The sequence below is a fragment of the Limulus polyphemus genome, unplaced genomic scaffold, assembly GCF_000517525.1.
Source record: "Limulus polyphemus unplaced genomic scaffold, Limulus_polyphemus-2.1.2 Scaffold1338, whole genome shotgun sequence".
Lineage (NCBI taxonomy): Eukaryota > Metazoa > Arthropoda > Merostomata > Xiphosura > Limulidae > Limulus > Limulus polyphemus.
The window spans coordinates 97,859-109,886 of NW_013666948.1; the positions used below are offsets into that span (position 1 = coordinate 97,859).

The 12,028-nt window shown below is 35.0% G+C and overlaps 1 long non-coding RNA gene across 3 annotated transcripts in view; it reads right to left on the minus strand.

The window, feature by feature from the left end:
• LOC111086699 overlaps positions 1-12,028 on the minus strand; it is a 66,901-nt gene that overhangs the window by 45,746 nt on the left and 9,127 nt on the right. Inside the window, exons 2-4 of one of the 3 annotated variants that reach the window (XR_002611428.1) lie at positions 10,555-10,661; positions 6,008-6,198; positions 1,931-3,306 (exon numbers count right to left, since the gene is read on the minus strand). This is a non-coding gene — a long non-coding RNA (uncharacterized LOC111086699). Of the gene's footprint in view, positions 1-1,930; positions 3,307-6,007; positions 6,199-10,554; positions 10,662-12,028 lie in introns of those variants that run through there. The other 2 variants (XR_002611427.1, XR_002611429.1) reach the window with 2 other exon arrangements.

Below are 12,028 nucleotides of genomic sequence, written 5' to 3' on the forward strand. Positions count from 1 at the left end.
CGGGGATTGGAACCCACGACCCTCAGATTGCGAGTCGAGTGCCTTATCCACCTGGCCATGCCGGGCACGCGAAGTATGAAGGCGGTTTTATCTATACAGTAAGATTTAGCACCACAATGACTTAGAGTGCGTAATTAACGGACCTTAAACAAATATCCCTCGTGAATGGTTTATTTTGGTTCTGTGGATATCTGGTATGGGTTACAAAGTGTTTCCAACAGGATTTGAAACCATAAAAATTGCACCGTTGTAAGTTTCGTGTTTTCTACCAAAGAAAGAAATTGTCGAGAAGTGAAATGATAGCTAAAATGCAAGGTCTAGGATTCGTGCATTAATTATATCAGGAATTGTAACGTTTTTATTTTGTCTTGTCCTTTATAAGTTCTAGCAGCCAGCTCTATGAGGTTCAAAGTCTGGAAACCAGAAATTTTGTCACGAGTTGTAGCACACATCTCTTGTGTTGTCCGTTTAAATGTATAACCGTCAAGTATGGCTGCATTTTTCTGGTTTCCACCAAGCATTCCCAAAATAAAGAATATTTTTGCCGACAGAGGGAGAACAAAATACACAAGGAAGAGTGTGTGTGTGTATTTGTTCTAGACCAAAGCCATATTGGGCTATCTCCTGTGTCCACCGCGGGGAATCAAACCCCGGATTTAAGCTGTAAGTCCGTAGATCTACTGCTATCCAATCGGGGAACCGCAAGAGAGAGGTCAAAATGGCGGATAGCATTAACTCGACGAGACAGTAAGGATGGTGAAAAGGATAAATTTATTGTAGGTTAAAAGTGGATTATTTATTTCTTTGTGGATTAGAAATGTTGTACATTTTATTATAGCATTACAACCATCGCCAGGTGTTCCTATTTGATTGGTCCCAGCAATAAACAGATAACCTTTAATTGGTTGTGAACTGTAACTTGTTCCGCTTTATCATTATGTTTATTTTTATATAATATTGGCAATAGTAAGAATCAGTAGATAAGAGAATTGTCTTAATTTTTATTGGACCGATTCACAGCTATGGGATATTCGAATGTTTCTTCTGAAGTCCGGTAGAGGTAAAGATTAAAAAATCGCAGTCTATATAAGGTTTTAAGTCAAGGACCAAGAAATCGTGTCAGACTTTGTAGCGCACATATCATTGCTTTATTTTACTTCTTTGTATATATACTATATATAAGATAAATGTTTCTTTATCTGCTTATCTTTCTGTAACTCATCTCTTGTTTGTCAGATAACTGAATATATTCCAGAACACTGGTCAATCAGTGTACCAGCTGATGGACGTTTGTTTTTTTAATTAACGGCTAGTTGATAAATCCAAGAGAGTAAAAATATTAAACTGTTTTCGTTGTACTTTATGGTTATGTTCTAATTCAACACTCTTCAGTGCAGGGTTAATAAATCATAGATTTGGTTAATAAATATTCATTGTCATCCTTATTAAAATATATCTTAAATAACAATAGGCATCACTCGTAAAAATTCGGAACTTCCCTATCAAAAGATTAGATTTTAAAAATTACTTTATTATAGGTGATTGTTTGTTTCTGGTTAAGCACAAAGCTACACAACAGGGTATCTGCTGGTGCCTATTACGGGTATCGAAACCCGGTTTCTAGCGTTATAAGTTTGCAGACTTACAGCTGTCCCACTAGGGGCTTTATAATAGGTATCAATCTTAATTTCTAATTATCGCTGTTGTATTTTGCTCAACGTTCTATTACTAGTAATAAAACACGAATAACGAAGTAAACAAAAACTAACATTTATTCTTACTCAGGGAATACAACATCTTAAAACAAGAACAAAACTTTCTACTATTCAAAACAACCGCTAAAAACACATTTATGTATCTATAATATTTAACAAAGAAGTAATAAACATATAAAAACAATCACATATTAACTTAAGGTAGTTTAAAAATAATGTGGTTTTTGTTGTTGTTGTTGTTCTTCTTCTTCTTTGGTTTTGATGTATAGTTTTTACTCACCACTAATAACCCAAAATATTTTAGGTGTTTGGACAACATATCACAAACTGTCGCAATTGATTATCCATTATCATTCAACGGATTTATTTATTTAGTTATTTATTTAGTTGTTAATTCAGCAAAGCTAGTCTATTGCAGCAGAAGTAGCGAATCAAACAACGGTTAAGGTCTCTACGTCATCTTCACCGAAATTCACGTTTCGGCGAATAAAAGAAATCAACAACTAAATAATGTAGTGTTGTTCATCAGTGTCACTTACAAAACATGCAATCATAATTCAAATAACTAAAAATTCTACTAAATACTGCCATCTGGTGGCAAGTACGAAAATTCATTTATCGGACTTGGACAAGACCATTGCCGTACAATGAGGAGAACTACTATTTTATCACAAAGACTAATGTTTTTACGTTATGTTATTCTGATAAATATCCAGCGACCAAATTATTTAATTATATTGTTCTACTAACTTCGTAGATCTTCAATAAGAAAACTGGTATACATGATTTAACATTTGACCATGGCGCCACAGTTCTCCATATTACTGATCATCTTTGGGTACGAGCTAAAATTACCAATAGAGATGATATAATATTTCAACATAAGGTTGGAGCCCTCTGGTTATCTGACACTCGTTTGAAAGCTTTTTTTATCACATGGGAGGATCGCAAATATAGAAACTACCAAATACCAGACAGTTAAATTTCGAAAATTTTGCACGAACGTTGTTCTGTTTCTTGCTAATGAGATCAAGAACGACAGGCGTCTGGCAAATATCAAGACTGTGCCCTTGGTAATATAAAAAGGTAATTTTACAGCTTAACGGTGATTACTAGAGAATTATATTTATATATATATATATCCATTCAAACTTGTCGTAAAATAAAGCAAATGGTTTGATTTATCAAACTAAGTAACAAAGTTACATGAAAATTAGATAACAAATCAGAGAAGGACTGAAAATGGAAAACTTCATTATCTGAGTCTGATATAAAATCACTAATATTGTTTTTTTTCCAAAACTATGCACCAAAGTAACACAAAACTTGCGGGCTTCAAGTTTGAAGTAATTTAAAAAAAAAAAGTGTACGCGACTAGGCTGAACACAAAACCACGTTTTAAGTATAACACAATCTTTTATCTCTATATATAATAGCCAAATATCTGTTTGTCTGTCATGCTCTGAATCTCTTGAACAATTAATAGTAAAAGAATATTATATATCAAAATGCTTCTTTTCAAGAGCAGATTACAGAAAGGTTATTCATTTTTTTGCGATTCCTCAGTCTCCGTATGTGCTGAACGGTCAATCTGAGAAAGAAAGAAAAAAATTAAGAACAAAAATCTTTCTTTTTCTGAGGGAATTTCACGGGGGGGGGGGATTTCATCCGTACCAGTTGAAAGATGTTTCGAAGATATAGGAGTATGGACGGGAAAAACGCCCTTAAGCATATATCTGTTTTCTTCGATTTATATATATTTCATTTTATTTTTCATGTCGGTATTATATACCTGCGTGATTTTAGTGTACCATGTCGATTACATCATTTGAATTGAATATCTTCCTTTGATACATCTTATAAAAATGAAAACTGTTAAAAAGCGCTAACTTCAGTAGCGATCTCTCCTTGCGCTCAGAAAATAGCAAGAAACTGTAGTATCCAGTGGAAAACAAAAACAAAACCCGCGGTTACTTAGCGAACCTGAGCGCTCTATTGTGCTGGATACACTCAAACAGTTTTGTCAACAATGCATTGCAGTTAGTTTCCTTTGCTTATAAACAAACGCATTACAATTTTCCTTATTGCAAATAACACATGGAACGAAAAGACGGTTATAAACGGCCCACTAGACAATCATATTGTATATACGTTCTGATCCAAAGGATTGAGTTGACTGCACTATTTATTCATTCATCACTATTTTTAGGTAAATTACCGTTGAATTGTTTCGACGGGCATCTGCTAGTTAAGTCAGTACTCACTTTTCAACATATCTTTAAAAGTTACGACATTTATAACCAAAGGTTGTCACAAGAAAAAAAATACGGGGAACTTAGCATGCGCTTCCCCTAAACTTATAACACTGTAGCTCAGGTGTTCACACCTATGATTACCTAATTTAACAAATTCATAATCGTGTTTGAGTACGGTTTAAGCCTAAATCTGCTTAATGTGTAGGTGGTTATCAAACTAGAAGACCCGTCCGCCAGGGAAGGAGGGAGGGAGAGCAGAAAGTATCCTTGGGAGCCGCGAAAAAATTCAGGAAAAAAAACAAAGTAACTGCAATAATTATTTAATGCAATGAATAACGAGTCTATACTAAACGCAATACAGTCAGAGTTACCGCAATAATTATCTAATGTAATGAATAACGAGTCTATACTAAACGCAATACAGTCAGAGTTACCGCAATAATTATCTAATGCAATGAATAACGAGTCTATACTAAACGCAATACAGTCAAAGTTACCGCAATAATTATCTAATGCAATGAATAACGAGACTATACTAAACGCAATACAGTCAGAGTTACCGCAATAATTATCTAATGCAATGAATAACGAGTCTAAACTAAACGCAATACAGTCAGAGTTACCGCAATAATTATTTAATGCAATGCATAACGAGTCTATACTAAACTCAATACAGTCAGAGTTAATTATTTAATGCAATGAATAACGAGTCTATACTAAACACAATGCAGTCAGAGTTACCGCAATAATTATCTAATGTAATGAATAACGAGTCTATACTAAACACAATGCAGTCAGAGTTACCGCAATAATTATTTAATGCAATGAATAACGAGTCTATACTAAACTCAATACAGTCAGAGTTACCGCAATAATTATTTAATGCAATGAATAACGAGTCTATACTAAACACAATGCAGTCAGAGTTACCGCAATAATTATCTAATGTAATGAATAACGAGTCTATACTAAACGCAATACAGTCAGCACTCGCATATCTTATCACAATTTTTTTTTATGTCACTAAGTGACTATTAAATAATGTGACTTATATGTGTTTATTTCAGTTCCTAGGGGGAGAAGAGGTCAACGATATTGACCTATTATCGTTCGAATTTTTCAAGTCAGTAAAAGAAATAACTCTTTTAAAACATACCAAATAACCATAATTTATTACATAAAAAATATTTATTATTTAAGTGTTACATAGAAGGAGATTTTTGAACGTAACTCTGACCAAAAATGGTGTCAGCTTTTTTCATTTAATTTTATATACAGACAACACTCCTTTCATGGTCTAAGACAATTCGTAGATAAAATATTGCAACTTTAAACAACACTATAACAACAACTTGTACACATGAATGAACAAATCATAACTTAAAGAAAAAAAGAAAAGCTTTTAAAGCCATATACTCGTTGGTCATGACCTCTTGCACTGAATACTTGTAAAACAATGATATTGTTAGAGACATTTCAGTCAAACAATAGGGTATGTACATTAATAATATATTTCAATATATACATATCTGTCTTGATTTATGTCTAAGTTGCTTAAATATGTTGATGTTTAGTATGAACACGTGACTGATTTTAAGTGGTTAAAAGCAGCATTTTGTAATAATTCGTGAAAAGTCTGAGAAAGAAAAATGAAGTAAGTGTTCCAGACAGTGACGTAAAACTAAATCGAGTGTACAGCGTGTTCTGGCTCGACTCATACGAACCGGCTACTTACAAAAGAGGTTGATCATAGCTCTGGTTAAAAACAGAAATATAGAAATCTTTAAACTGATTCGACAGATCACTAGAGCAAAGATTCTAATATCAATTGAATAGAATGGATAAAAAAAAAAAGGTTCTTATCCAACTGGAATTAGAAATCATTCTCTCCCAGAACCAAATATATTTACATCAACAAAGCAACAATTTAACAATGTCGAAAACATTTTCACCTTATTTGTTGGCAAGTTACAGCTTTTACAATAACATAAGCTTTAGATTGTTGAATGTTAATTTAAATATAAAAACCTTCTTTACCGTTAAAATCTGTGAACTCGAGAATGATCGAAACGTCGTTTCTGTTTTAAAACATGGCCGTACCAAGGGTAGTGCGAGTGGTGCGCCCTCACAGGGCGCTCGCGAGTTTGCATCTTTGAAGGCAAGGGTAGATGGAATTTTTAAGGAGGGGAGCAGAGCCATCAACGATCGGTACGGCCCTGCTACGAAATCTGTAACTTGTAAAAAAAAACAAAAAACTTATGATCAGTAAGTAAATACGAAAGAAAATATTTTTACCTTACGATGTAGTATTGTTAGAACGGTTTAAATCGTTATAATGTACTTCCTAAACAGCTTGTAACACGTGTTAAGCAGGTAGTTGTATTAAAAGAGGTAAAATAATAAGACAACAATAATTGTATCATTCTTTGTAAAATGATAAATGTAAGCTTCCAGACGTGATTGCAAAAAGCTAACAATCGGTATCATTGGGAGCTGGGATTTATCCCGGCAACTTGTACCTGTCCATCCGACTGACGTTCAGTTCTGAACCTTCCGTTTTTCAAAAACATACGAAAAAGTTAGAAAATACAGGAATTATTTGTGAAAATCCAGTTTCTGTATACTTGAAAACAGTGCGTGGAAGGAGATTATTCCTAAGCACGTGCTGACCTTTCTAAAATTGATATCCTAACTAAATCAAAGGGATCTGAAGAACTCTTTGCAGACTATTGAAATAAATATAATGACTGAGAAAACGCTTCCACGACACGAACTGGAGCAATTCACAGTCTCGCCGTCTGATATAGTTTCGTTTTGTAAACTACACTGAAAAGAATACTTGTCTTCGAAAAAAGGTAAATATAATCATACTATTAATATTGAAAATCATACGTATTTGTTTAAGCACAAATCTGCACAACAGGAGGGGGCATACTTATTTAACATAAGTAATAAATATTCCCAATTAAAAAGTATTTCAATAAAAATGGTTTCATATTGTCTCGGTATCTTGAATACATTTTATAGACGTAACTTTCAAACCTCTTCAGGAGCCATTATTAGGCTTAATGAACAACGACAAAAAACTCGTATCATTTAAAAAGTTAGAAATACCAATATCGAACTTGTCCCGAATTGGTTGCACTGTATTGTTGAACCAATACTTTTACACAGAAAAGTGTGAATACATTAGAGAGAAAAATAACTAACTAAAAATTAATCAAATGATTCTTTTCAGAATTTGTAATGCACACTGGAGGGATTTAGACATTTGGGCAATAAAGTTAGAAAGAAAAAAACAGTCTTTACTCTCCAGCTAATAATAATAAAGCTTTTTACTTCAGCCCATGTTTCGCCATTGCGGCTTCATCAGGGCTAGTAATACCAAAAATTGTTTCTCCTACTACTACCCTCCAGTGGCACGGCGGTATGTCTGCGGACTTACAACGCTAGAAATCGGGTTTCGATACCCGTGGTGGACAGAGCACAGATAGTCCATTGTGTAGCATTGTGCTTAATTAGAAACAAACAAACTTTCTTGTACTACTAGCCCCGATATAACCGCAGAGACGAAATGTGAGCTGAAAAATACAAAGCATTTATTATTATTATTATTATCTGAAGATTGTTTGTTGTTGTTTTTTTTATTTTCGCGCAAAGCTACACGAGGGCTATCTGCGCTAGCCGTCTCTAATTTAGCAATGTAAGACTAGAGGGAAGGCAGCTGGTCATCACCACCCACAGCCAACTCTTGGGCTACTCTTTTACCAACGAATAGTGGGATTGACCGTCACATTATAACTCCCCCACGGCTGAAAGGGCGAGCATGTTTGGTGTGACGGGGATTCGAACCCGCGACCCTCAGATTGCGAGTCGAGTGCCTTAACCACCTGGCCATGCCATTACCTGAAGAATAAAGGTCGTTTTTTTAATTTTCGAAATGTCTAAATTAAATGATATCGATGCAAAACAATATTTAAATATATTTGAAACCTCGATTGTTAATTATTTATATAAAAGCCACCCCCAGTGGCACAGCGGTATTTCTACGGACTTACAACGCTAGAATACCGGTTTCGATACCCGTGGTGGGCAGAGCACAGATAGCCCATGTGTAGCTTTGTGCTTAATTACAAACAAGTAAACAAGTAAAATTTATATAAATAATTATATATGTGTGTGTATGTATGTATTGATATTATCCTAATTTTGAAATAATAGTGATTCACGTGTATGCTTCTTTACATCTTTCGTACAATTCTTAATTCGAACGTCGTTCTTTGATAAACCTTTTTGGTATCAAACCTTCTGTTCTATCATAGAATAAAATGGCCAGAGGAAGGGCATCCCGAACCGAAACGTTGTGAACAGTAAAACACCTATTTATCATTTACCTTTTGTGTGTGTGTGTGTGTGGGTGGTATAAGATTGTTTTTCCCATTTTCTGTTGTTAACTTAATCGTACCCTAGAGGTCTTTGACTTTTCTTTCTATATATTATCCAAAAGACTGTCGACGACAACAACGTCACATAACTGAGTTACGTCACAATTATCATCTAATAAATTTATTAAACCGTAAACGTAAAATAAAAAATACATATAATAATATCTTAAGAACATTTGGAAAGTTAAGATAAAAACCGCTTTTGTAAAATTGAATTGAAAACAAAACAGAGGAAAATACTTGCACCACAAAAAAATGGTAAATGATATGGAGATATTTTAATTTTCACAACAGAACGTTTCTAATGAGCATGATACAATAGATCTTGTTACATCAAAGTTTAAAATCATCAGAGGAAAGGGTGGCCTAATCCGAAACGTTGAGAACATTTATCATTTACCATTTTTTGCTGGCATGTTTTTTCCCCCTTTTAGCCGCGGTAAAGCAGCTCATAGAACGGCTCTGAGTTTTTGTTTTTTTCTTGTTGTTTTTTTTCCAAGAACAAACTTTTTGCTCATAGCTCCGTCATTTCTTGAGAGATTTAAGATCTAATTACAGTTTTGAACTTAGGATTGTTTGTTTGTTATTAATCACAAAGCTACACAATGGGCTATCTGTGCTTTGCCCATCACGGGTATCGAAACCCGGATTCTGACGTTGTAAGTCAGCAGACATACCGCTGTGCCACTGGGGGCTAAACTCAGGAGATCAAACCCTTTCGATTGATGTATTTTACCAGGTCTAAAAACTCATAGGTTAATTTACTCTAATCCTGCCTAAAATAATTTCAATTTGAGGGTACACTGGTACAGATGCCAATGAATAATAAAATTGATTCATGTATACACGCGCCCCACGCTTGGTATTGCTGGCGCACAAAAATATAGCTAATAAAAATTGAAAAAAGATCTCATAGATTAATTTAATCTAATCCTGCCTAAAAGAATTTCAAGTGCCGCGGCTATTGAGGATTTCATCTTGTTTCTTTTATATACTGCAGTTAAAAATGGATTCAATACTTGAAACAACTAAAAAAAGTAATTCCAAAGAAGGTTTATAATTAAATCACACTCTCTGTTAAACCCGTTACCCAGACCACGTTGAGCTTTTATTATGTAAAAAGCTTCCTCAATCTAGCATTTACAGTGGGTGTCCAACATCTGATTTCGGGTTCATGTTGGTAAGGCCCGGCATAGCAAGATGGTTAAGGCGCTCGACTCACGATTTGAGGGTCGCGGGTTCGAATTCCCGTCCCACCAAACATAGTCGCCCTTTCAGCCGTGGGGGCGTTATAATGTAACGCTCAATCCCAAGAGTTGGCGGTGGGTGGTGATGACTAGTTGCCTTCCCTCTAGTTTTTCGCTGCTAAATTAGGGACGACTAGCGCAGATAGCCCTCGTGTAGCTTTGTACGAAATTCAAAACAAACCAAACCACTTACACTGGTGGCTTTCGCTATTATTTCCCTTTCTTCTATGGGTGAGAGCTTGTCACATTTTAGAACATTCCAGAAAGTCGGACCTGTAATTAAAATGGACTTGTGCATGTTCTTTGTATCATATGTACGGTAGGCGTTCTTTCCACCTACATAGACTTTAACACACACACAGGTCGCTCTTGCACACCATATTATTTTGATGCGTTGGTGGTATTCGTGTTTTAGCATTTGTGATAAAGGTTGTAACATTTTAGTCGAATACAATTGAGGTCTCAACGTTGAGTCGTGGTTGTGTCGGAGTGGGATTCAACAGGGTTGTTTGTTGTTCTGATGTTAGTTCCTTGTTACAGATATTGCTTGATGATACAGATTGGCATGTTGAGTTCAGTCTAAAAGGTGATCTTGGTCATATATATACGTTCCTGACTTAATGGTGGTGGATGGGACAATGTGTAATCCATGTATCTATTTGTATGAATAGTTTCTCGGTAAATCGTAGTACTTACCTACCTGTCTATGTGTCAGTACATCTAAAAAAGGAATGGTTTCACCAGTCTAAATATCCATTGTAAACTGTCACTTTTTGTTCAGTGCGTCCAGTTCAGGTAGAAACGTAAAAAAAAAAAGAAGTTTTTCTACCATGTGGCCATGTCACAAATGTGACGTCACGTAGCAAAGCCAAAGAGATTGGGGCTACAGTACCTTCTTCTGAGTCCTTCGTCCTTTTTGTATGGTGGCCAGTAAACAGTGGTGAATCCATACACGTTCCTTCTCTCATTGTATAGAACTGATCTCCTCATCCCACGTAACTGAAATTTAACCAAGCAATCATTCTAGTTAAGTTAATTTTAATTATAATATTTTAATCAGAATGATGAATTTTGAGAGCATAATTGAGGGTGTCTTGAACCGAAACCTTAATTAATAAGTGAAATCAAATTACAGTGGCAAAAAAAATGAATGCAAGATATCAACAAAAACATATTTTAATTAAAACCCCTTTCTTCATTTTATATGATTTTGAAATTAATTGTGATGAACAGTTGATCTCATAATAAGCAGTGTTTAACCATCACTTTTATAGTGCACACGCCCCCCCCCCCAAAGTATAAAATGCATTTTGGGGGGCAACGGCTAGCGAACCACGAAACCTCGTATTCACAATAAAAGCACGCTAACCACAAATAACGCCTGGCCCAAATACGTTTGTAGAATAGTCTCAGCGGAATTCTGTAATTCCGCCCCACAGATTTTAAATTCACAATACTTACAGAAATTACAATTTTCTCGTGTAAAATGTTTAAAATCCTATGTGTACTTACAGTACCAACGGAAAATAAAATCCCATTACTCGCGAACTTTTTAGAACAACGTATTAAAAATCAACGAACGAAAAGTGAACATAAGCATAGGTGGGTACATCGAGAATGAACAGTACAGAGCATGTTCATGTATAATATATACGCGAGCTCATATATAGTAAGTTTACTTCTTGGGCCATCTGCTGCGTCCCCCGAGAGGGAATCGAACCCCGGATTTTAGCGTTGTAAGTCCATAGACTTACCTTTTTCTCACCGGGGAACCTCGTATGTATGTCACACAGGTTAAGTAATTGTATTTGAAAATAAACGAATACAAATACACGTATTTCTGTAACTATTTAATGTGTTCTATTTTCTTCATCCACAGGATTTCAAAGCCTCAAACGTTTAGTAACAACAAACTTTGGACATTAATATATTTTTCTTTTCATTAAGTAAAAATACAAATAATTACTAAATTGTAAAATACTTTTAAGATTCTAACTAATAAGTTACCAAACTTTTAGATTCTGTATTTAATCAAACCACAAAAACAAAATTGCAATTATTGTAACTATCGGATTCCAAGAAACTCCATCATAAGAATAATATTTAAGAACATGTTTCTTGTTGCTTTAGAAGATACTGTTACGACAGCGGAAGTCGCGTGACGCTGGGAGCATGCGCGCTGGAGTTTCTAGAATTATTGGGGAACCCCGCGAATGTCCGAGTGTTTGCTAGACGCCCTCTTTTTTAGTATATAAGCCTGGCAAAGAAAGCCAGCGATATAGATAGATATGTAGATAGACTGAAGATAGAGATAGTTGAGTCAAGCGAACATTAGGCACCGTAAGTAAAGTGTGTGAATCACTGTG